The 23,849-nt window shown below is 44.2% G+C and overlaps 1 protein-coding gene across 7 annotated transcripts in view; it reads right to left on the bottom strand.

Annotated features, from left to right (window-relative positions):
* PTPRF (protein tyrosine phosphatase receptor type F) overlaps window positions 1-18,730 on the bottom strand; it is a 377,891-nt gene extending 359,161 nt beyond the window's left edge. For 5 of the 7 annotated variants that reach the window (XM_071564861.1, XM_071564855.1, XM_071564863.1 and 2 more), the window contains exon 1: window positions 18,310-18,458. The gene's annotated coding sequence lies outside the window, so the exon portion shown is untranslated. Of the gene's footprint in view, window positions 1-18,309; window positions 18,459-18,559 lie in introns of those variants that run through there. The other 2 variants (XM_071564856.1, XM_071564860.1) reach the window with 1 other exon arrangement.
* Window positions 18,731-23,849: the final 5,119 nt, after the last annotated feature.

The following is a 23,849-nucleotide window of genomic DNA, read 5'->3' as shown; positions in this document are numbered from 1 at the left end:
GCAAATCATTGGCAGCTACAAATAGTCTGTATTGAGCAACACAGGTGGAAAGGAACAGCTGTGAAATCCTGTGTCAAGCACTGGGGCTACAACTCCACAGGGCGTGGAAAGGAGCACACCTGATGGAGAACCAGTGAAAGAGAACATAACTACCAACCCAAGGTACCACATGTGTAGCCCACAATTACTTCCACAAGGCAGGCAGTCACATCACACTCCAGAGGAGAGAGGCAAGACCACCTCAGATTTACCAGCTCTGACTCTGCATTCATGTGCACAAAGGCATGGTGTGACTGGGACTGGAGTACACCTTCCAATCCTGGTCCCCTCAGAAAGAACAGGACAAACAAACATGTGTGGTCTGCAAATTTCAGAAGTCATAAAACCCATTTGAATGCAGGTATCTGCAAGCAGTGCAATATGCACACACAACTCCAAAGCCCTAGAGCTAGGGTATTTCAGTAGAATAAAGATTGATCATAGCCCTGCTGTGCATGCCTTATGCCTCATGCCAAGGCACTCTGCGTCCAGGATGGCACAAGCAGAGGTCAGACCAGCTGCCCTTCAGCATCGCAAGAAACATCCCTGCACAAAGCACCGGTGCAGAATGTGCTCCCAGCCACAACACCTGGGTTGCTGTTTCCCAGTAGAGCCCCCAACTGCATACCACTGTCCACTGTGACTGCTGTGGGGTTTCACTGCACTGGAGCTCCAGGTCACCAGGACAGCCAGCCTTGAGGTTCATACACAGGGTCTGGTTGCCTGGGCAAGACCAGCTCTCCTGGAACACCAGGCAGCTTCTCCTCTAAAACACAAGGTGCGCAAAGGAGAACAGGTTGATCAGACTGTTCCATCAAAAGTCAGGCCCGGCCTGGAAGAGAGGGAGATCTGGAACAACTCCTCATCTGGAAAAAGACTGCCTCTCCTGCAGGTGCAGACATCTCCCGGGCTCACAGCTAAGGAGTTTGCTGCTTGAGGCCAAAATCTCCATGGGGTAACCGGGAGCACAACACTTCAGAGACACTGCGTGACTGAAGCCATGTTCTACCAGCACGAATGGGGGAATGCTTCTAACCATACCCAGAAGGAACTGAGGACAATGGAGGGAACACAGACCCATACAAGAGTCCTGGCAGGCTGATAACCACTTCCAGGCAAACTGTCACCAAGCTCAAGGAAATGCCAGTTTCTTCCATGCACTCCAGGAAAAAAAGGACTGAGAACCATTAAACATGTTTGGAAAACATCCAGAACACCACAATGATCCTGAAAGAACAAAGACCTCATCAGATCTCTGTTTGAATCTGCCCTCAATAAAATGCAGTTAAAGGCTTGGATTTAATTGTTACTTCTGGCAGTGCACCAAAGAGCAAAATAAAGAAGACTATCAGGCAATGTGGAAGAAATGATGGTACTTCGAATCACTCACCACAAGCCAGTTCCCTGGATGATGAAACAAGCCAGTGCAAATCTCAGCCAAAAATCAGGTTGAGGACCCATAACTGATACCTAAGTACACCATGACTCCAGACCTTATCCCCAGCAAAAAGTAAGTCCTGATAGGGTGGCTATGGGAGAAGTTTAGGGAGCAATTTTCCCTCAAAATAAACAGTTATCAAAGTCACAGTACAACCCACTCGCTTCACTAAATAGTTTAAATTTTGGAAAGCTTTTGTGACTATGACCAAAATAATTCAAAAATGATGTGCACCAAGATCTTTTTATTTTCCACCACTCTAAACACATTTCCATTTATGTAGTCTGTTTTACCTAACTTAATATCCACAATCCTAACACATACGCTCCAAGAGCTAAACAAAATGGGCTACTTTTCTACAGACATTATCTATCACCACTACTGCCTGTATTCATACTGATATTTTCAAAACCCATCTGAAAAGTTATGCATGTTTCTCCCATAACAGAACATCTTCCTCCATGAACTGCATGCTAATGGAATTAATCTTTAAAGAAGAAACTAGATTAAAATTTCAAGCAACATTTTAGTAAAGATTTTTAAAAGCTAGGCCACCAGAAAAAAAAAAGAAATTGAGGAAAATAAGTGAATTATTTAACAGCATCACCCCAGAAGGAGCTTTACTGCATAACTGTACTGAATAGGGAAGCTATTAATGATCTTCATCTAGTTAGACATATTGAATTAGCACTGGTTTAAAAATGAATTGTAAAGCTCTCTGAAAAATACAAAATCTAAGTTTCTGAGAACCAACACTACAAAACTGTTGGAAAGCAGGCCATAGATATGCCTATTTACACAGCCTTGCAAAAGCAGGGAAATTTCCTAGTCCTGTATAAAGTGCTGCTGACCTGCCCATACTGAAATAAGAATGGAAGAAAAGTCTACATGACATTTTCCTGCCCTGTACATGAAAGAAAAATTATTTTGACATGTAGCACTAGATAGAAGCAGTAGAGCAAATCTCTTTTGGAGTAAGTAATGTAGAAAGATCTAACTGAAAGATGAAGATATTTGCAGAACAGTGGAGAGTTATTAATATTGTAATATATTTTTTAAAAGTAAACACATTTTTTTCCAACCATCCTGGGTGTTAGTTCGCTTAGAAGAATTCAAACACAAATCTTTATCCTCCACCATTATTCCTCACAAGTGACTCTGTGACATCCACAAAGTAACTCCCTTCAACTAAAACCAGATCTCTTGTTTTTCATACTGGCCTTTTTTGCTTCTTATCCAATAAAAAAAGGTCCGGAAGGTCACAGCTTCTCACAGCCTTTCGAGGCGTTCCAATGCCGTAAAGAGAAGGCATAAGGAATGATCCTTCCATTTTTAAAACGAATGGGTACATTTGCAAACTTTACTCTTTTGCACACACTAATAATGTGTTAAGACCTTGACCAGCATTTTGTACACAAAAACACTCACTCCAACAGAACAGAAAACAACCCACTCTCACAGAAGCAGAAAAACTAGCTTTGTGCTATTCCCTGGGCAGACTATCTCCATGCTGTCACCTACAGACACTAAGGAAGAAACTCTGCTCCAGATCTAATTCCTACCACCTTCCCTTTTCTCAAATTGGCTTTCAGAAAACACTTGCCTAGCACAAAAGTGAATAAAGAACTTCTGCCCACCTGCACACTTTGGTGCTCTCTTCACTCCAGAGCACTCCAAGATTACAGGGGCAAGTAATGACCCCACTTACATGTTTTGGAGAGCAAGGAGCATCAGTCTCTTCCACGCTGTGGGAGGCAGCTCCACACTTAGATCAGCGGCAGTCTGGTTTTTCAAGGGAGGTTACCACCACTGCAAAAAGGACTGCTCATGCCTGTTTGGGCACTACTGCCATTTACTGATGCTGGCATGGAGCCCTAACTTAAGCACCAATTGTGATCTACTTAAGCTTGCTGAGAACTCAACAGGCTGCAACAGAATTTGATAGTTTTCGTTTGTCTTACTGAGATGTAGCCTTCCACAAGTTAGCTTTAACAATCACCAAAGTCAGCATAAGCATGGGAAGACTAAGCAGTTCGGATATGGATGGGCTGTGCCCTGAGACATCCAAATTATCTCATGGTTTGCTAGTGGAATAAAAGGGAATGCCTTGCTGCCTGCCTTCTCTGGGGCTGCGCAGTCCCCTCCCCTTGGGCATTCACAGCACCTCTCAACTGCTTTAATCCACTAACCACCAGAAAGCTATTGAGCTCTTCCCCTTCCCCCAAAGAAAATTTTTTGCTGCTTCAGTGAAATGGCGCAACACCAAAATAGCATAAGGTAAAGCCACAGCAACCAGGAGCGGGAATGGGAAAGCAGCAATTCCCCTTTCTTGCGCTCAGCTTTCGCCAGCTGCAGCTTTTCTATTCCTTGCTGTTGCTCAAGAAAATAAGTTCCAGAGAAAAGGCTTTACTGCAGAGGGTTTGCCCTACACTAAGCAAGCTGAGTACACAAAGTTCATGGAGTTCACGGCAAAGCACAGGGCATAAACATAAAAACAGTCACAGCCTTTGCTGGGCCACAGCAAAGGTCCTGCTAACCCAAAACCCTGTCTCCAACAAAGCCTTGGAGCAGAACACTAGAGAAGAGCAAGAATAGGTTGAGCACATCTACACTTTTCCCCCAGTCACCTTTATAGCCTTCAATACTTTCACTGGTAGGGAATTTCTTATACCGGCATTTGTGCACCAAGTAGTCCCCAGAAAACCTTTTCTAGGAGTTCTACAGGCTTACCTGCCTGAAGGACATGCAGGATGTTCTAGAGGCTTGAAGAACGACTTCCTCCTGCCAGGGTCCAAGGCTAAGTCCTTCAAAGTTTGCTTGATTTTTCCTTGCTCTTACACTAGGAGATGAAACATTCAAACCCCCTTCAATCTACTCACTGTTTCACAAACCTCTGTCACATCCTTCTTCAACCACACCTTTCCCAGCCATTTTTCACATGGAAAACCATTCCAGATCTCTAATGATTATGTTGGTTTTCTCCACAGTTCTTCCAGCCACTCTATGTTCTTCCTGAGGTGAAACAGAGATGAAATACTGTCTAATCCATGGACAAACCACGGATTTAGACATGGCATAATAATGTTTTGTATCCCATGCTTTACTCTTTTCTTAGCATTTCATAAGATTTGATATGCTTTCTTTAATCACAACTAAGCACAGAGCTGGTGGTTTGACAAGACTGGTTTCAAGATCCCACTCCCAAGTGGTGACACTTAACTTGGAGTCCGTCACTTTGTACAAAAAGTTCAGACAGTTCCCTGCTAGCAGTGCAAATCATCTCACATTTATCTACACTGAATGAAGATAACTCACACTGTACTTCTAGGCAGTAGCAGGAACCTAGAAAACATCTCACAAATTAATTGAATTAAAATCTCCAAGTTACATAATCACTGAAAATGAGACAGCAATAATAAGAAATCTACTACGTGGGACAAAAAGCTGCTGAAGCACTCAACTACAGAGAGTGCTTAGGACAGAGCAGTCCTAGAAATGGGACTAGATGCGTAACAAGGAGTTCCTTCGGGCTTTGATCTTTTAGTTATTTGAAACCACACAAAAGTTGAATGAAAAAGGTACAAGATCCCAAAGGAATCAGATTCCCTGCTTCTCTGCAAAAAGCTTCTTACATTCCCCTTTTATGACCATCTTCACCAAAATAAATAAATCACTTCTAAGTAAAAAAAAATGTAAACCAAGGCATTTCCACACAATCCCTTTCATGTCTTTCCACTGCCTCATCCAGAGTCACATGCTGTCCTGACCTTTCCAGATTCTCCTCTCTGCCTCACCACACTTATTCAGACTATCAAATTCATTTAGTGAAACCATCCTATCCTTTCACACTTGACTCTTTTCACAGACAAGCAGTTCATTTTCATGCAGACCCACTTTTAACTTCAAAAGGTTGCTTTGTATTTCAGCTTCTGATGTCCCTTGTTTAAAATACTTTCAAATACGGATCTGAAAAGAGTTGTAGCTGGGAACTCTGGGCCATGACTCCATCCCTCCTCGAAAATGAAAAAGAATCCACTATTAAACAAAGTGAGAGGCCACGCATCCACCCAGGATTTCTGTAACTTGTCAGTAGCTCTCATAGCTCACCCACGCACATCCAAGGACACTGCCAGTGCTCAGAAAACCGCTCTGGGTCTGGTCGGTCTTCCAGAGTTACCTTCACAGCGACACTTGCCTTTACCTTAAAGCTCTTGTGAAGTCATTCATTTCCACTTATCCATAACTGCTTAGAACAAGACGACCCTTCTGAGAAGGCCTCACAGCGTCAGAAAGCAGAGTGACAACCTGACAAACACCCAGCGCTGTCCCCTCTGGCAGATACGCACCCAGCCAAGGTGAGAACACAAACCCCTATCACACCATTAATGGAGAAAGCCACCCTGCAAACACATCCGCTCCTCTTGTCGACGCACATAAAAAACAGCACCGCAAAACCAAGCTGTGCAAGTTATTTCATACCACACCAAACGATTTTGCTCTCCTTTCTGATGGCTCCGACAACTGCATTGCCCCAGGCGGGCACTGAGCAGCACCAGGCTGCCCTCCCCTAACAGTGCACCCAACACCCTCTGCGCACAGCTGATACCAGCCACCAACCCTCTGGCCCATAAAAAGCACTTCCTACTCATTCTGAGATGCTTCAGCGATCATGCAAAAACAATTTAATTAACAAGATTATATGCAAACTCATAAAGCAATTAGGTGAAAAGATATAGCAGAAATTTTGCCAAACTCATGTCTTTTAAGCACACCTAGAAACTACATTTGTGTCAGAGCAAAATACCATGAAAACCAATGTAGTGGCTCTACTAATCAAAACCTTTTTCACTTTGAGACCACAAATATGGGAGTATACAGGTTCATAGCTCATTTCAGAATCCTTTGCAATTTTAAGTATTTGTAACTGAGTATTTTCAGGTGAGAAAACCATTCTGAAAAGAGAAACGCATTACACTACATTTCTCATTAATTTTCCTGTGAAACATTTGAGGCTCCAAAAATCTGACTTTAAGTTAATTATGCACAATTTGGACACTCCAAAGTCAGGAATTCAGAGCTGAATCCTGTATAGTCACTCACAAAACCTTTATAATGAAAACACATTATAATCATGCTCTTTTCTCGCCAGAATAGAGAAAAAGGCACAATCGTAATTTTTAAAACCTCATGTGAATCCAAAGAGGGGGTTTTGTACTAGGTTTTTCTCCCATAAAACTTGCTAGACACATTTCTGTTAGAACAGCTCCAGAAATGCAGCGAGTTAAAGTTGCAGCAGCTATTTCCTCCTTACTTTCCTCAAATTTTAAGGATAAGAATTTTACCTAATTTTAATACAGAAAGTTAACACAGATTTTTAGAAAAAGGGCAAGACAAGTGCTTAAGCATAACCATCTGCTCCCCTACCCTTGAATCTAAATGGAAATACAACAATTAAAAGCGTCACTGGTTTTACATAAATTTTACTTTCTTTCAGTAGACACTGCATCAAAACCACAGCAGTTAAAAAGTCAAACAATTTTCCAGATGGCTGCAACACCCATTGAAAAACAAGACCAGTTCAAGATAAAATCCTGTCCTTTTTATTAAAATACCAGTCAAGCTCCTGACAAGGAGAAAAATTAGGTTTTAAACCATTAGTATATACTTGCATAACATTAAAAATGGTTCCATAGAAGGAAATTTGGATAACCTTGATACAGTTCTTCAAGTGCAATACTTCCTTTTGATTTTTTGAGAAGTTATTAAAAATTGGACCATCTCAGCTTGCTGCAATTTCATTTATTCATTATTACAACATACAGTTAATGGAGGAGATTAGATTAGATTTTGACAAGTCTTTTACACTTCTCAGGGCAGCACTGCTATTTATGCTTAGGTTAGTAACTTCATCTACCAGCTAACCTTTACAGAGTTGATAATTCACAATTAACAATCTTCTCCCTTGCTGCTGATTTCCTTCTCATTGCAGATGATGCTGTGGCAGTGACACACATCCCCAGCTCCTCCTGCCAGGCTGGTTCAGCAACACCCCCAAATGCACCCGCCATGCCCCCACACATGGCTGCCTTTCAAGATCGAGAAAGACTTGGCAACAGCAGCAAAACAGCAGACTTGAAATGGAGGAGGCCATCACCTAATGAAACATGACTAACAGGGCTGCTGACTGTCCAAATATTTAACTGCTCTGGAACGCTGTGGGTCAGATGGGTTAATCAAATAAACTTGCGTATCCGGAGAGATTGCCCATTATTTGTGTTTTCTTTAAGTCCTTACCTGACTTTAGGCTCTGAAAAACCACCAAGCTCTGAGCAATTATGAATATCCAACCAAGCAGACGTCACAAGTCTTCATCACAAGCTAAAAACAGGGAAAAGTTATTCCAAAAAAATTAGTTTTGCTGAGTATCTTCAGCACACAAAAGCAGCATGTGCTGATGGGAACTGACAACACCTACACCAGGGCCCTGGAAATACAACCCATGCCACAGCACGCCACCACACTGTAAGTGGGAATCTCACACATGTTGTCTCTCCCAGGCTTAACTATTAAAATTATCAGAACAAGAAAACACCAATACAGATGGACAAAGGAGATGTAAAGTGTTTTCAATGTATGACAATGGAAACGAAAATAAATCTTGGATTAAAATATAGCTTAGCTTCACCAATTTCTAATAGCATTTGTCTCCATTCAACAAGAATTTATGCACCATTTCAACCTGATAAGAATTTAATTCTAGGTAATAAAGCTTTACAAATTGAACTCAAAGGAAAAAAAAAAACAACAGAATTTCCCAATTATTTCCAGAGCTTCACAACTACAGACTTCAACTAAAGAAACTGGGAAAGCTGTCACTATACAAGCAGAGCTGACATGTGACCTCTGGATACAGTTGCACTAGCAAACAGCTATATTAAAAACCACTATAAATTGCATACACTTCTGTTTTGAAAATAAAGCAATGAAATTCCCTCACACCCACCAGCCAAAGGGACACAACTCAGACCAACTTTGTCAAAGGTTTTTAAAGTGTTTCTACAGGCATGTAATGGATTCCAAAGACTGAACATGCACTGAATGTTCACTGAACCAAATAATTTTTAATAGATTCCTCAGGGGAGTTTATTTTATATTTTTAAATCACTCTGAGACCTTGGAGTGACAAGCTGATTCAGAGGCAAATAAAGGCTAGTGTTCATGTGGTGGGGTATTGTGATTTTTCTGGGTTTTTCTGGAAGAGCATGTCATGTCTGTTGCATGTACTTGCTATGTACTTTAGAAATACCTTTATTTTCACAGAACTTAAACTTTTTAAATTGCTCTTGAAAGCATACACTGTGCAATTTTAAAGTTCCTCCTGCAGAAGTCCAACACAGCAAATACAGAAAGTTGATCTAACAAAAAATTAGGAGGAACTAAAGAAGTTGGAATGGGGCAGTTCACCTCCTACAGCCACAGTTCCAAAGAGGTAGGAGACAGACAGCATTAACAAAACCATCAGGCCCAGATTTGCAGTCCAAATGTAGCATAAATTAGACCAGTTTGCAGATTTCAAATTAACCGCCCTCTCCCCTGCCCCCTCCCAAACAAATGCCCACCTTAAGAGCGAGGCCGCTACAGCGTGATGGCAGATTCAGCACAAGAAGCAACCATCCCTTGAAAGAGGAAATTTTTCCAGCTGTATGATTAAGTACGCAGGAAAACAAGACAAGGAGCCTCGAGCGCTGCCGTTGTTAGCAATGATTTGAGCAGGATTAGGCAGAGCACGATGGAGGAAAAGCCTCACACAATGAGTCCTTTCATACATCAGAAACAAAAACTACCGTTAATCACACCCGCAATTCAGTTTCTTCCACTAATTCCTAATCAGACATCAACAAATAAAGCAAAACACTTATTCTTGGTTTAATTCTATGAAATAAACACAAATGAAAGGAAGTTATCAGCCTGTGCTGTAAAAATGCTGTTGCTTCTCCTCCTCCTGCTGTAGAGGGAGAGCCAAGACATGCAGGAATGGTTGGGAAAGGAACTCTTCCATAAAACCCATCCACAGAGAAGTCCAGAGCAAAAGATTTAGAGGAGTGCTGCATTAACAGAAAAGAGAAACTTCAAAACCAAGGGACAAACTCAGTGGAAAACCTCCTCTGTACAAAAAAGACCTTGAACCACAGTCATTAGAAAAAACATCTGGTGCACCACTTTGATTTTCAGCGTTAGTCATTGGATAGAAACAAAGCATCCTTTTTTCTTCTCAAGGCAGCAAATAATTGCAAATCCACTTCTACATATAACCTATCATTTATCACCTCATCAGTGACTGCTTGAGCCTGACAGAATTAAACACTCAAGTCAGGCATTTCTGTTTAAAGCAATAATTACATTGTTACTAGAATATACAATAAAAATATAAACAAATCTGCCTAGCAAGATTTTTACACATTCTCATTGAAATACCACTACACTGGAAACAGACATCATAATAATTTTTTTAAAAATGAAAAAAAAACCTAAACACCAAAAAATCCACTTTCACCGAAGTGTAGCTACTTCTAATTTAAAACTTCACCCACAGGCAAAAATACACAAATGATTAGCATTATAGTGTTTATTTTAATTACACCATGCAACAAAAATCCAAGAGCCTGATAGCTCCCTTCAGACACAAAGAAAACAAGTATTTCAGAGCTTATACTTCATTCATAACCTACACAGTTTTGTCAGCCCATCCTATCACCAAAATGCCAAAACCAGAATGTCTGCATTTCTCATAAAGTCTAAAACCAACACACAATAGAGTTAACAGATCAAAGAAAAAAAATTGGAAAGAAAAAAAAAAGGCAAAACAGGAGGTCAGAAGATCCCTTACACCTGCTCCACGTAGACAATGTTTAAGAGCATCAAAAATTCACTGGTCTTCAAAGCACGACTCTTCAAAGTTTAATAGGAAAAAAAATATCCCTTTAATTCAAACTTACATTTACAAATGCTTTCCAGCAATGTAACTGCTGTGCAATGTATTCCTTAACACCGTACAACTCATGGTGTCTGCCTGCCCTGAACACCCAATGATTTAAGCAAACAAAATAAAATACATGATTTCTAGTGTGTTAAAGATGTTTTTCGTTGCTGCAGTCAAGTTGCTGATCCCAGCAACTCTGTACAAGTCATTTTAAAACAAACGTCTGCCCATCTATCTTGATGGTTCTGGCCAACGAAGAAGTCTTTGATCACTCTTCATAAAATACTGCTGTGTCCTAAAGGATGCCCAGCTTTCTGACAGCAGGATGGGGGATCACTAGAAGAGCATGACAGCCAGCTGCCATGTAACCCTTCAGAACTCTTCTTTTTTATAATTAATTATGCTCCTTACAGGCATAACAAAGGGATGGGAATGGAGGTAAGTAAAGAAGCACACTTTATTATTATCTTGTTTACAGAGAAAGAGCTTCAGGTAAGAACCATAGTAGGAGCCAAGGACAATTATCAGCAGTAACAGCCTGCTCCCGGAGAGGGAGAGCGGCTGGAGTTTTATCGTGGAGACACACAAGTTGCACTTCTGTGCCTTTCTCCTGCAGGCAGGTGAGAGGTGCCTGTGGCCACCTCGGCCGCAGACCCAGCCATCCATCCAGACAAGTCAGTGGTAAAGAAAGCAAAGGGCAGTGCTCACTGTCAGGAGGGAGACATCTATCTCTGCTATGGACGGCACCTGCCCACTCCAACGTGGGGGCAGCGAGACCCCACGCTCACTGCAGTCTCATCCAAGATCCAGCTACAAATAAGAGAGTTACACTTTGCACCAACCCTAAAAAAGCTCCTCAAATCATGGCCGTGCTACAAGCTTCTGCAAGCCCGACCTGTGTGAGTAAGTAGGATCTGGCACCTACTGACCTGTGCTAAAATGAACACCCTGCAATGGGACAGACTTCAGGGAACTAGGCTGATGGATGGGATATTCTAAAAAACCTTTTCTTTGAGCCAGAAGACCTCAAACAAGTACTTTACTTTAACAGTACACCCAAAGCATTAAGTTTAGTTTTACAGGATCCAAAGACGTAGAAGAATCCAGAGAAAACGCAAACCAACAAGAGCTGATAGCTGCAGACTCCCATCTCACAGGTATAATGGAGACAACCTTTCCTCCAAAAGTTTATAATCCTACCTTTGTGTCAAGAAGTAGAATTAAACCAGTAACACTAAAATCTGCTGCAATACTTGTCTCCCCAAGTGTAATTAATTCTTCAATTCTGAATTTTATTAACTGGAAGCTACCCCTGAACAAGGCTATAATGAGGAGACAGTATCTAAAACACAGGTTCAAAAATACACACTTCATCCTCAGGTTAAGTACAACTTTACAAGTCCTTTTTTTACCACATAACAGAGGGGTTAGAATACCTAAGACTCTAAAGAAATTTTGGTGGTGCCCAAGAACAGTCTCAACAAAACCACTGAGAATATATATTACAAAATTAGTTCCACACCTTCTAGTTCACAGGTTTAAGAAGCCAATTTGCTTTGTTTATGGTAATTTTCTTTCATATTTCACTGAACTTTGACATGATAAATGCATTATTGGATTTTGCATGCATCTTCTAGTCAATTTGTGTAATCTTGCAAATTCTGTAGTACAAGTAGTTAAAATACAGCGGACAGTACATTCATAAATTACAGATTTTTCCTTAAGGTAAGAGAATTATTATTGATTCTGCAACAACTAAACCTTTGATCAAATTTGGTGAAACAAATGTTACTTAGTAAGATATAAACAAACATAACTCCTCTGTATTTGAAGAAAACAGTACTCTATAAAAGGCAACTTCATTGAAAAACAAGTTCATTTTTTTCCTCCTTTCCCCCCATCTCCCAAGTATGTAACACCTCAACAAATTCTTGTCCAAGAAGACCCTCTTTGCCACTTCTATGGTTATCCTTCAAGATGAAATATCAGAAGCACAGTATCTACCAGATAAAATATGTATTTTTAAATATATAATCTACAATCTAAATACTAGTCTAGCATTTTTCATAGTTTTCAGATCTACTTTACCTTTCCAATAAATTATCCTATCAAAATACAGCTAGGCTGGTGCAGAAAATCTAACCTGTTGATACAAAAAATTACCAAAACTCCTCCAGAAAAAGATATGCACATCATCCCTCTTTCTTTACCTACTCACAAAACCCTCTAGAAAAATAATGGCTTTTCTAAAACACTTTAAGATCTAATTTTGTGAGGAAATCTAACTGAAGAATCAAGTACCATCCCATGAATAACTTCCTGCTCCTAAAGAGAGGAGATGTTAAAGAGCTCAAGTGCCTGGCTGCCTTCAGCAACACGGATGACACACAAGAGAAGAATCCATACACAGGAGGGATAGAAAAGCAACCGCGTTCGGTGGATCTCATAAAATAGAACAGATGTTATTTGCTGTATACACACTTGCAGTTCAGTGTTATAACACTTGCAGGAGAAAAAAAAAAACAAAAAATAAGGAAGAGAGGACTTTGAAGCCAATAGATTATTCCTCACCACGGTCAAGCACATGCATGCTTTGCTTGGCTTCAAGTGATGACGGGATTTCCAGCACTGCTTTTGAGAGAACGATAGTCTCATGCCTGGCCTTCACGTTTTTTCTCTGTTCTATTTCATCTGACAAGTCTGAACTATAAACTTCTTGTGCCAACCTAAATAATTCCTCTCTTTCTCAGTAAGGCTGGAAGAAAGTATTTACCCACTTGCCAGCTGCAGCTGAAATTTTGTGCCAAGAAATAAATGTCTTTTGGACAGGTTGTAAACTGGAAGCTTCTACGCCTGCTAAAGGACAAGAATAAGAATGGGACCATCCTATTCCTTCCCAGATTAACGGTATTGCTGTATTTCAGCTACACAGTGAATTGCACTTAATGAAAGCATCCAAACAGAGCTTCCTCCCAGTACAAGCCCAGATATTAGAAGATGTTTTGCCAATTTTGGTCTCAACCAGGCTTTAGATACACACTGCTTGCATCCTCTGCTCCAAAACCTTAACTTATCTATTCCTGATCTTCAGAATAAAAAAAAAAGACCTGTTTCAGCCTGTTTTTCCAGTAACATAGAGGTGTATGTACAATGTGTGCACACTGACATTAAATAGCAAGTGCTCCAGCTTCCCTTCCCTGGCCTCCTTTCACAGCCCAAGGACATTTCAACCTTCCTACACAGCAAACACTTGCAGGCACTAGTCACTACAGCTCTCATGATCAACTTAAGGTGAAGACCAATGGCATCCTTTACATCTTTCCTGCTACCCAGAAAGATGATTAATAGAGCGCAGAAGGAATAGGCTTTGTGGTAGAATGGCTACATTAGAAATGAATACACGACGTTGTCAATAGTTTAAAGTCTTCCACCTAGGGCTGAGTCAATACTGGGTTTCTCTTCCTCCTAGTGTTGAGTGGTTACTGGGTTCCTCAGCTTTGCAGGAGGGGATTCCCCTCAGCTGTTTCACCAGCCACCTCGGCATCCACAGACACACAGGTAACAGCACAAGACCCCAATACCTTCACTCAACTATTTTCCCTGTCCTCCTCTGAGCTCACAAGAGGTTTCCCAGCTATAGGATGTTAATGTTTACATATCCCAGGGATTTTTGAGGGGCGGGGCTCTCCAAAGTTCTGTGAAGTTTCTCATAATAAATCACAGCCACAATGTCAAAGGCATGAATAAAACCTCTGTTGCTGCAGTGGAAAGTAGTCTTTTCCTCTTTAACCTACAATCATGAGCCCTTTTCCCGTGCTGACCATCATCCTGTTTTCATTTTTGGCAGTGACTTGAATTTTATATTGACAAAATGTTGCCAAAATGCCAGTTAAAAATCTCAGCTAATATGAACACATAAAGATGAACATGTATACGGCTAAAAAAACAAGTACTCTCCTACAGAAAACAAAAATAGAACATATGTTAGTAAATGCACATAAACAAATGATGATGAGGTACATAAAAAGAAACATATATCTCAAAATATCCATCAATACTGTGAACTTGGTTTTTTAATATAAGAGTAGTTATGTCTATCATCTTCACAAATAGAGTCAAGCAATACTTGTTCCCTTTGCTCATTAAAGTTCTACAACTGGTGCCTCCTGTATGCCCACATGCACCATTTCATTAAGCTCACTTGACATTAGATGAAGAAAGAGTACAAGAAAATTGCATATTTCTTGCCTAAAGTAAACTTGTCATTTAAACCTTGTGTATAGATAGAATTTGATACAGCACTGGCACAGTGAGTCATTCGTCAGTTTTAGAGTTTGTACGACAGTATTCCTACATATGTTTTGCAATACTTTCCAGTTCACTACCACCCCATGTAATTACAAGTTTTTACTGGAAAGGAAGCATACATTTTGGGTTTGAACACTGCATTATGATCTGTAGAAACAAAGCTTACTTTTATGATCAGATTTTGAGCAAAAGTCAATCCATATACGGAGCCCTCACAGACCACATGAAAGATGAAAGTCAAGGCATTGCTTTTAAGGGAGAGGAAGCAACTACGGAGAGCATCACAAATATTTGTCAATGAATTACTCCAAACATAAACATAAGCAATGCTCTTGTCAGTTTTCTTCAAAAGCTGTTTCTTAGCTACGTAAAACTGCATTCATTCAAAACACTATATAAAACAGCCAGTAGCTACTACAAGTGCTTTACTTGAAAATACTAATTTTACATCCTTCTGTATTGGGGTGAGATAACACAATAAGAATTTTCCCTACTGTATTACCTTCACCTTTTCAGTTGCAAAACAAGTATGAGTAATTTAACTCTCAACTCTGGCTTCTAAAAGACACAAAAAACCACTGAAACAGAAAGGTTTGTCCTGATTAATGCTACTAACAAGATCAGCTCAGACTCTCATCTGGCAGCATCCAGGTCACTACAAGGCTTTACAAGAAAGTTTGCCATTCTCCAGAACTCTTAATTTGCCCACAGCCACAGGTTTACTGCTCAGGTAGACCTCTTCAGCCAGCCTCTTAAAGCTAGTTATTACTAGTATTCCTTTATACTATCTAAATTCACATCAAATGGATCTACTGAATTGTACATCTCCTGCTATCTGATAAAAAGCTGGTGAGAAAAAGTACCCTTTGCACAATTAGAGTTACCTGGTTAAGATTCAAGAACAGGCAGCAACAACTCTGGGTTTTTTTCCTTTCAACTGCATATACTATGACCTACAAGAAACATTTTCTGCTTAAAAGTAATGCTTAAATGGAGATCTATGGCTGAACATTATCACAAGGATTGCACTTACTTGACAGTCTGCTATTAGCCAACTCCATTATCGCTATTTGCAGTTTTTAAATGTACAGATTCAGAAGTAAGTGTACAAAGCCTCCATTACAAGTGGATTTATGGAAAGCCACAGCAATAATCATCTTCATTAAGCATATCTTCCCACAGCCCTGCATTATGTGGACACAAAGAAGAAAACATTTCTTCTCCGTTACCCACAAGCTTAGATCTTTCTCCTTATAATCACAAGACTTGACTGTCTTTTCTGCTTTTGCCAATGACAATTATCTCACATTCCCAAAACCAGGACTTAGTTTAAAAAAATTAAAAATACCTGCATACCTCTAAACCTGTAACCAATATACAGTGTAGGAACGGCTTCTACTTTGAGTTTCCAGCAACTGGCAACATGCATGAGAATAAAACGTTGTCTATGGCTTCTACTATTTTGCCAATGGCCCCAACCAGTACGCATCCAAGGCATATTCATGGACAGGCACACGCAGAGAAAAAGGCTGATGGCAGTATTTGTAACTAAGCTGAATATTAAAAAAATCTCTTGATGTGATGAGCTAACCCTTTGACCATAAGCAGTTTTAACCCCTTCACATGTGCGGTCATGCTGCATCCTATTTCAAACAGCCAGGACGCACAACAGTGACGTAGGCTAAGAAACTTCCACATGAACATGGTAGGTTAAAGGCAGAAACTGAGAACTTTAATAATCCAACACTGTCATTTATCACATATTTAGATCACAAATCAGCCTTTTTGCCATTCAGGTTCTGCTTTTCTGCTTTCGAAGTTCAGATTGCTGATCATGCGCTTCACCATACGGGTATCAATTACTCCTATGTCCTCACCCCCACAGCAAACCACCACAGCAGAAATAATAAACTCAGGATTAAAGTACACTTGCTCTGTCCATAAAACCAACCTCGTGAACCACGCATTTCCTGCATTATCATAATGAATGCAATGGACTTTATTTAAAAAGCTGTTTTCAAAGCCAAACTGGCAGTCTAGGAAAAACCACCCAGTAACCAGACACAGAGGTAAGTCATTTGTGGCACAGGACCTTAGTGATCTCTAATTAAATTTGTCATTTTTCTAACATTTACCTTGAAAAATGAACAAAGGTGATTATACAAGCAGCATAAGGAAACTGTATTTCCTCACTGTCCCTGCGCAAGTTAGCTCCCTTCAGAGATCTCTAAACCAGCAAATATTCAACTGCAGCTTTGACTATCCAGTTACCTTCAGCCCAAATCACTTTTCATAGCTCAGTTCCAAGCCTGACAAGAGAATACTGTATTTGATACTGACAATACAGCTTCATTTTGTTACATATGAAATAAACACAAAACTCCAAAATGCCTTAAAACAGCTGCCCCAGTCAGTCTCCTGGAAACAGCGCACATCTTTCCCACACAAGAGGTCTGCGGTGAGAGATTTTTAACAGCGCGGAAATACTTTCACTGAATTTAATTTACGCCAGGTATCTGAACTGCTTGAAGTTGGATCTTAACAGTTTCTGGGTGCAGAAAACACCGGGAAGCCAAATGCTCCCGCCCACCGCCTTCGCCTCCAGCCTCAGCTCCCGCTCGCTCCGGGCTGCCCGCGCCCACCCCGCCAGCCCGCCCGCGTCCGCTGCGTCCCGCGGGGAGCGCTGCCCGCCCCCCGGCAGCCCTGGACAGGCGGGCGGACCAACAAGTTGCGGGGGCGGCTGCGGGGCAGGAGCTGGCCCCGGGGAGGCTGCAGCCGCGCTCTCCTGAGAGGGCGAGCACGGGCGCAGGGGATGAACCTCCCCACCCCCTGGTTTGGGGAGCTGGCACCCCGGGCGCAGCGGCGGAGCTCCTGCCCGCTCCCGCCGGGGGCCCTTTGTTCTCGCCACCCAAGACGCCGCCGCCCGGCAGCCCCGCGCTCTCCCTGGCGGCGGCTCAACCCCACCGGGGGGGAAGGCGCGGTCTGCGCCCCCCGGTGCAGCGCCCTCCCTCCCGCCGCGGATCGGCCGGCGCCAGCCGCGCACAACCCTTCGGGCCGGTGCCGACCGCCCCGCGCCTGCCCCGCACCCGGGACGCCCCGCGGCGCTCAGCGCTGCGCCCCGCGGGGCACGACCCCACTCACCCGAGCCCACCGCGGGAGGGCCGCCTGCGGGGCTGCCCCGAGCTCCGCAGCCTGCCCGGGAAGGTCACACGCGGCGGCGAGCCCCGCGCACCCGGCACGGCGGCGCCGGCAGGTGCCTGGCTGCTCCGCACCGGCCCGGGGAGGCTCCGCGGGGCGCAGCCGGCGGCCGCCGGGCAACCGCGTGGCGGCCCCAGCGGGTGGGGGGGGGCTCCGGGACGGCTTCCGCGGGGCGCCCGGGGCGGCGGCGTGACCGAGATGGGCGGCGGGGCCAGCGCTCGGGGGCGCCGATTCACGGGGCTCAACAGGCGGTGGAGTTTGGCGGCTCCTCGGGAGACAATCCAGCCGCGTCGGGAGCCGGGCACGGGTGCTGAGGAAGGAAAGGCGCCGCAGCCGAGCCACTTACCGGGGCTCCGAGGCTCCGCCGCACGCATGCTGCCTCCAGGCGCCGCGCGAGAACCCGCTCCGCTCCCGCCGGCAGCTCCGCTCCGCTCCGCTCGCTCGTTCAGCCGTCGCCGCCGCGCGGGACCGCGCTCCGCGCGCGCCGCCGCCAGCCCGCCCCCGCCGGGGCCGCGCGTCGCGCCCGCCCCGCCGCCAGCCCTGCCCAGCCCAGCCCAGCCCGCCCCGCCGCCGCCACCTGCCGCCCGTGGACTCACCTGGGCTGCGCTGCGCTGGAGCCCCGCTGCTGCGCTCGGCCCAGCGGCGAGGCTGCTCCCTGCCGAGTCCCGTCCCGCTCCGGTCCGCTCCACCGCGGCCTGCGCTGCGCTGCCACCCGCCTGGCCCGCCGACTCGGCCCGCACCCGGCGGGGAGGGCCCGCCCCGGCCAGGTGTGGGCGGAGGCGGGCGGGGGGCGGCCCGGCGGGGCGGACGGGGGCGCGGCCGCGGCCCGGGGCGGGCGCTCTGGCGGCGCCGCCGGAAGGAGCCGGGCTGGCAGCCGCGGGGTCCCGCGCCGCCCTCCTCCCTGGGCTGCCGCGGGAAGGGGCTGCGGCCCCGCCGTGCCCGGAGCGGCGCCCCTTCCACGCGCCCGGGCCCTCCTGTCTTAATCCTGGGTGGCAGCGCAGTTGCATGCGGGTCCTGGGGCTGCCGGCGGGGAGTGGCTCCGATGGGTGCGAGGAGCGGCGATCGGGAGGCAGAGCGGAGCCCTCGTCCCTCCCCGCGGGTCTCCCCGTGCCCAGTGCTGGCGGGTGAGCGCCGCGCTGGGACCTGTTGCGGGCTGTGATGGTTCGGCCGTGGTGGGGCTGCTCGCCGTGTCTCTGCCCGTGCTCTCGGCCAGCGTGCTGCTGCTCCAGCTGCTCGCTTACTGCTTCCAGCCCTTCCAGCTCCCCCGTCCAGGGCCCTGAACTAAGAAATGGAGAAACTGAGGGGGGTTTTCTGCGGCCTTTTGAGACGGTGAAAGAGTTAAGTCAGTCGGTCACCTGCACCGGGTGTGTTGGTGCTCTTTGGCTTCTTGCCCAACCCTTCCTAGGAGCTGGGGTTGCGTCAGCACGGGCAGCACCGCCGTGCTCGGTCTCGCCCTGCTGCCGTTCCCTCTGTGTACCGTGCTAGGGTCACCAGCATTTCCCACGGCATGTTAATTTTTTTCCCCCCTCTGTGGTCTCTAGGATCTCTCCTCGTGTATGGTAACAGTGTTTCATTGAGGATCTTTTGCCATTGGCATCTCATCTCCTTTAGTCGAGGTGCTGCTAACAGCCAAGTAGTTTGCAAGAGGCATTGTTGCCTCAAGCGCTCTTAGGAGCTCTGGGCTTTACGCGTCTGAATGTGATGCCCAGTTCCTTGAGCGTCGCATGCCTCTGGCCTAAATTGAACACCTGAAGCCAATCTCACACCCCTGCTACATGGCAGGAAGCTCTGACACTAAAAGCCTTTTGGTTCTGGGGGTATTTTCCTTCCTACTCGGCATCCAAATATTGCTGCAAAACAGCCCTTCTGTGCATTACACAGTGAGGCCACGGAGCTTAGAGTAAGTGGTGATGGCCGAGTGCCATGCAGCACTGCCAAAGTGCCCATGGGCTCCGCTCTCCGTGTTAAAATTTGGACCTGCTTCAGGATGCTCCAGAGCGCAAGACTGTGGGGAAGCTGGGAGATCCCTACTCCAAAGAAGGGATTCACAGACCCACCAGAGCCCCAGCTCACACTGCAGCCATGTTGACAATTTTAAGGTGGCTCTTATCAACTCAATGCCCATTCATTTCATGTGTAAGCAACAGAGTTTTGAAGTTTTCTTGAAAAGTGGAAGATAAACGGCTTATTGCTCTTTTGCTAACCTTGTCAGATATGTGAGAACTTCTGAGTGGAGACACTGAAATGTTGAACCAATCTATGGGACAGATTTTTAAGATCTCTTTAAACACCCTAAAGATGCAGGTTCCTAAACACCTTCATAAATCTGAATTCATGTGACTGACACAGAACTGCCTCATAAACTTTTGATACCCTGAAGCTTCTAGCCAAGGCTTGCAGGTAAATGATTGTCCCATGGGCGTAAGCCATTAATCATCTGAATCATAAGACAAAGCGTTTTCTTATACAGCTACCACCCAAAACTCTCTGTTACTCCCCCATGCACTCCATGCCTGAATGACATGAAAACTTGGAAGGCTATGAATAGTGTGAGCCCAATAGACCACTGGTGCTTTGCACTCTGCTTAATATGGGGAGGCCGGTTTGTCACCCATTTACCCATCTGAGGACTTCACAGTCCTGGGGCACTGTTCCTCAAAGCAAAGGCATCTTCTTCAGGGGCTTCCTTAGTGCAGGACACAGTGGCACATTGTCACCAGGGCCGTATTCTGAGTGCTGAGGCCCTGAAAATGATCCACCAATTTCCAAACAGCACCCCATTGTGTCATCTTGGTAGCTCTCATGGCTCCAGCCTGCCCAGCCATTTCAGTGCTAAGTTTTTTGGAAAGCCAAGTCTCACTGTGTATTTGCAGTACCTGATTTGAAGGTCACTGCTCCTGGTAGCTCTTCCTTCCCTGTAATGCAGCTCTTCAGAGTAAATGCACACACCCATACCCTTATCCTGTATTCCACTTGACAGCCAGCTAGTATATAGATACAGTGGGGCCTGCCTTTAACACAATAAATTGGTCTAAAATCAAAAGACCAGGATGCTGGGTTTTTTAAGACTTGTCAGAACAACACCCCTTCTCCTTTCTCAGATGTTGCTAAACTTGCTAAATGCTTTGAATCGAACCTGTAAGTTGCAGAGCCTGTCAGAAGCTCGTCCTTTCTCCAGCTGTTGGGTTTCTTTGGTTTTGTTTTCTTTTTGAGGAATATTGTTGCTGCTGACTGTTTCTCACTTGATTTTATAGTAATTGTCAATTGTATTGTCAGGTCTCCTGGTCTGATTCACAAGTGCCTGGTGCAATGTTCAACTTGGTGCTCATGTAAGATAATACATCTCCATCTGTAGATCTCCTTGACAGCACAGCTTGAGGACCATATGGCCATGACTCTGACTGCCCACCATTTTTTCAATATTACCCCCAAGACTCTTTCATTTCCTTTGTAAGACAGGATTATTAGAATACTCTGTTTTGCTCCAAATAATAATAATTTTAAAATGTTCTGTGTTGCCCATTTTTGTTCTTCTCCAATTGAGGGAACTGCAGCCTTGAAGAGACAGCCCTGATGCTTCCTCATCCACAGCACTAGATCATCTGGACTGAGAAATTTTGAAGTGGGGGATAACTTCCCCTTAATTTTGCTTTACTACCGCTTGTACTTTTGAAGAAAAGAAGTCAGTGTTGTAATAAAAGTACAATCACAATGCTAAAGTGATACTTGCTTCTGTTTCCTGGCCAAGGCCCATAAGTTTTCTGTTCGTCATGTACCTTTCTGTAAAGTAGGTACAAGTGGCTTTCCCTTTCTGTCTCAGCTGCCTAACAAGATCTGGTCAGGATACATGCTCTCTTTTACTGTGGCTCTGTATAGAGCTTAGCACAGTGAAACTCCCCTGTTAACTGATGCCTTAGAGGTCCTACAAAGCACTTAATCATGAGTAATAATCTTCGTAATTCATTTACCTCCCGCTCTTCACACTAAATGAGAAATCTAAGATCATAGGGCTAAAAAGCAAACAAACCAAAATCAACCACCACTGGAGAATTTGTCCCTGGTCTGTAGATACATTTAGGGCATTAAAGTTTTCTGCTCCTGACTAAATAAAATGTGATAGAGGAAGACTCTGGGAATTCTGGTCACCAAGACAAAAGCTGAAATGACCTCCTGCTTCTGTTGAGGGCCAAACTCTGGAATACTAATGGCTATTGGTTCATGGAAAACTCTTCCAAAATATAACCATTTTTTCAGAAAAGCAGAGTTGCAGATGAGTAATTATCCTTGTGTTCAAAGTTTCCATGTGTTCAAGTCCCAGAAATATCAGCTTGGTGTCCTTTTCTAACCGTAAATGAATGTAATGGAAAGACTAAAATACATCATGTACATGTAAATTAAAGCAAACAATATACAAAATACAGTGAACTTGCTGCTGGAGTGTTCTCTGCTCCCCTCTGTGTTTCCTGCCAGAGTTTGCTTCTCCTCTTTTTCTTGCCATTCTTGTCAGGTCCCTGAGAAACTGTATTTTTCTGGCTTTCATCATGATGACATCTTTGCTCAGCCAGTCCAACAGTTGATCTGGTGGTCTTCAGCTCCAATCCTTCATGGTTTGGCAGACCACAGACTTCCAGGCTATAAAATACAGGCTGTCAAAGAGATGGAGTGGAACACTCATCACACTGGTATTTAAGCACTTCCTAAGCTAATGTATTTATCTTCACAGGATTTCTATGATGTAGGAAATTACTACTGTCCCCCTTTTAGAGGTGAAAAACAGATGCAAGCAGAAGCTAATTGACTTAGCTAATGTTGCACAGGAGCCAGTGGCAGAGCAAGGAAATGAGATCAGCCACCAGCCCCAGTGCCATGTGCCAAAGGATGGGTTGACTCAAACAGTTTTGAAAGCCCTGTCTGTGCCCAAAGGCTTTTACAGCCCCTGTGCAAAGGCAAAGGACAAGCTTTTAGATTGAGGCAACCTAGGAAAGAAAGGACAGATTTGCACTGAAATCCAAGTCAGGCAACATCAGCAATACCAGCCTAGTGGAGGTTTGCAGACTGACTGGGCTTGTAGACTTGGTTTTTGTTTCTTCCTAACAACTTTAGAGAAGTGATTCCTGATAGTGGATCAAAGCTCTTGTCTGATTTCAGCTTTGCCAGAAAATCCGTCTGGGGGCTGAGCGTTCCCTTCCTCACTTTCACACCACTGAAAGCAGGAGCTTCTGGAAATGTCATTTCAACCCAATCTTTTTTTTTCCCTATTAATTTTTAGTTCTGCCTACTTTTATATTTGGTTTTCAGAACAAGTTGAAAGCATTTTAAAAGAAGCCATAAAGCAGTTAAGAAAATACTGGAGACTATGTTCAGAGACCTTAAAAAAACAATTCTCTTTTGAAACTTCAGGTTGGGCTGTAAGTATGAGACGATGAATGGCATTAATATAGTTCATGTGTACAGGAGTGGGGTTTGATTAAAGCATTGAGACAGGGAGTGGCATTGCCTTATCCTTGCAGCAAATTTATAGACCTAGTTAGCAAGGTTAAACTTTCATGCTGACTAAACTTTTCCACACCCTCTTTCTGCAATAAAAATCCACCTCAAATTTTCATCTCACGACTAAGTAGCAGATGAAGTCATGCTTAATGTTTCACATTAAAACGAGGCTTGTATCCCAAAATACTGTTCCCCAGCGCCAAAAATTATTATGCTCAAACAGCTTCTATTCCCTCGGAGAACTCTGCCTCTTACCAACTTTTAGTGTTTTATAGGATTGCAAAACTAGTGCTTTTCTTTGACAGTATCATCAGCTTCAGGTCTGACTGCAGGATGGATTCTGCCCTTGGTTCTGTGTGCAGCAGCATCCACTGACAGCAGCCACCTAAGATAAAA

The sequence above is a fragment of the Pithys albifrons genome, chromosome 10 (assembly GCF_047495875.1).
Source record: "Pithys albifrons albifrons isolate INPA30051 chromosome 10, PitAlb_v1, whole genome shotgun sequence".
NCBI classification, from domain to species: Eukaryota; Metazoa; Chordata; class Aves; order Passeriformes; family Thamnophilidae; genus Pithys; species Pithys albifrons.
This window is presented reverse-complemented; position numbering and strand designations above follow the sequence as displayed.